The sequence below is a fragment of the Aquarana catesbeiana genome, linkage group LG05, assembly GCF_042186555.1.
Source record: "Aquarana catesbeiana isolate 2022-GZ linkage group LG05, ASM4218655v1, whole genome shotgun sequence".
NCBI classification, from domain to species: Eukaryota; Metazoa; Chordata; class Amphibia; order Anura; family Ranidae; genus Aquarana; species Aquarana catesbeiana.
Genome location: NC_133328.1, coordinates 9,945,092 through 9,948,296, shown reverse-complemented (window position 1 = coordinate 9,948,296; position 3,205 = coordinate 9,945,092).

Below are 3,205 nucleotides of genomic sequence, written 5' to 3'. Positions count from 1 at the left end.
CTTTTGGCGTTGTGTGTCTGTATCTTGCCGTGTCTACAATATTGGATATCAGAACATCTCCATATGGAGCCCATCTGATATTACATGATGCCTTATGCAAAAATACCCATGGGTCCATTTCTTCCTTCCAATGACTTTTTTAATACTATTATCTGAAATCCAACAAGAAGCATTATACTTAAATGGTCTGCTCTGACTCAACTACAAGGCAATAACTTTATCTTTAGCTTCACATAGAGCTTACACGACCTGGTAATCTATTTATCCCTTGCATCAATTCAGACAGCTTAACTCAATGAATAAACTCACTGTATGGAGACAGACGATGATCCTTTCGAATGTTCTGTTTAATGATGGATTTTCATAGGTAGAGAAACATTGGTGTTGTAAGCCACATGTAAAGATGTTACAGCAATGATGGTATACTGAGCAATGAACCAGAGAGAGGAAGGGGAGGGGAATATACAGAACTACGGTGAGAGAGAGAGTTCAGATAGACAGAGGGAACAAATCTTAAAGACACAGAACAATAATAAATCACATAGTGTAACACAACATGGTCAGTCCACCCAAAAGTGATACATACAGTAAGTGGAACCCAGTGGGATAACATTTTAAACCCCGATGAAGGGGGTCCTTTTGAATACCCAATGCACTAGACTGTTTTGGGCATTCTGATTAATAAACATATTTGGAGTTTAAGAGATCTTTTACACCAAAATAATGGGGGGAGCGGGGCTCAAACTAGGTGAAAATGACATCACCAAAATCCAATGCAGAAAGAGTAGTGGCATCAAGGTATTCCTCGAAAAATAAGTAATGATAGAATATTAAAACTTATTTCAAAATTGAAAAGGTATGTTCACTAATGCAGAAAGCCTAGCAAACAAAATCAATGAACTAGAACAGTGATATCTCCAAACTGTGGCCCGGGGGCCGGATGCGGCCCTTTGCTTGCTTTTATCTGGCCCTTGAGGCATTATTCCCCCCCAATGTTGCTGGTAATTTCTGCCACAGACACCAACAATGGGACACTATTCCTCCCACTGATACCAATGATGGGGCGCTATTCCTCCCACTGATACCAATGATGGGGCACTATTCCTCCCACTGATACCAATGATGGGGCACTATTCCTCCCACTGATACCAATGATGGGGCACTATTCCTCCCACTGATACCAATGATACCAATGATGGGGCACTATTCCTCCCACTGATACCAATGATGGGGGCATTATTCCTCTCACTGATACCAATGATGAGGCAGGATTAATCTCACTGACACCAATGATGGGGCACTAATCCTCCCATTGACACCAATGATGGGGCACTTTTCCTCCCACTAACACCAATGATGGCGCACTAATCTTCCCATTGACACCAATGATGGCGCACTAATCTTCCCATTGACACCAATGATGGGGCACTATTCCTCCACCTAATACCAATCACGGAGCTTTGTTTACTCCAACTGATGCCAGGACATTCTTTTTTCCTACTGGCCACAGCGTGGCCCCCTAAATTTTGAAGGACCGTAAACTGACCCTTTGTTTAGAAAGTTTAGAGACCCCTGAACTAGAAGGTCAGTTATTCCAGGAGCACTTTGACTTTGTGTGAATAACCTGATTGGACAGCTCACACAACTGCAAACATGAAGGGTTACACTGTATTTCGGAGGGACAGGATTGGCAGAAGAGGTGGAGGGGTACATAAGTAAATGTAGAGTGATCTGAAAGTGAGTTGTGATGGTGAAGAGTCATTATGGCTGGAGCTCTATAACCACTTAAAGTTGTTCTAAAACCTTTACAACCACTTTGCACTACAGGCAAGCCTATAATAAGGCTTACCTGTAGCTACACTGGATATCTCCTAAACCTGCACGGCTTAGGAGATATCCCCTGTATTTGCATGTGCCGACGTCATGGGCACATGCGCATTTAAGCAAACTGAAGCAACGGCAGGCACGCATGCTTGGGAGTGACGTCATCACAGCTCCTGACAATCACAGCCCTGGAGCCGCTATACCCAGAATTTCGGGGGAATTTCGGCCGCCGGAGAGGTGAACGAGGACCGCTGCGGGGGCTTTGATCTCAGGTAAGTAATTCATAACGAGCTAGTATGCTATGCATACTAGCTCATTATGCCTTTGTCTTGCAGGTTTTTTTTTAGGATTTTTTAAAATGGGTTTACAACCACTTTAAGGATCACCCACAGCCTTTCTACTGCGACCAGGTGGTCCCACTGCCCTGAATCATGTACAGTATGTAAATTATAAGATGAAACAATCAGCGCCACAAGTAAAAAACATTGTGATGTTTAAATAAGATAACCTAATAATAAACGTGCAAAGCTGCTAAACATTCCAAGTGGTACACCACACTAATTTCAAAATGGATAGTAAATAAATAAATGTAGCGCTGTGTGTAAAATTATAAATGTAAAGTGCAAATCTCTAAAATAAATAAATCCTACATATAAATGAATAGTCCATAAAATGAAAAAATGAAGAAATAAAACGTGAAAATTTCTTCTTGTGATCAGTGTATCCACACAATTCCACCACAGTGATTCTTCGTCCTCAATAGGAGTGCACACCACCACCAGTAAAAATGCGCGCTCATCTCCCAGAGGAGTCAAAACTCATATGCGGATCTCCCCACAAACTCTTTGCTCTCACTTCCTCTTCCCAATCAATGGTGGGTAATCCTGATGGCTAATAAATAATAAAAATGGTCAGTTGCGCTAATATTATCTTCATATTCCCATATAAGTAAAGGATAAAAAAATATATATGCTTCTAATATTCTCATAAAATTTCCACAGAAACGGTAGCAGTAAAAAATAAAATAAAATAAGATACACTTCTAATAGTACTTACTGCATAATTCAATAAATAAATTAGACTAATCCCACCCAGTGGCGTCTCCAGCTTTCATATTTAGGGGGGGCACATGGGGGGACAGGGACAAAAGTAGGGGGGCCAACTATAAAACGCAATATATATTTTATTTTTTCCCCAAGAATAGAATGCACTTCAGAGGTCTTGTTAGAAAGAGAGACGTTAGCCGAAGATTGCAGCTGCAGGCGGCCACTTTTAAAGATTTAAAGTGTGTAATTGTTCTTTTAATGTTGGGCTAACATACATGCTCATCAATGCCGCCTACCAGTGCAGCTTATCAGTGCCCATTGATGCTGCCTATTAG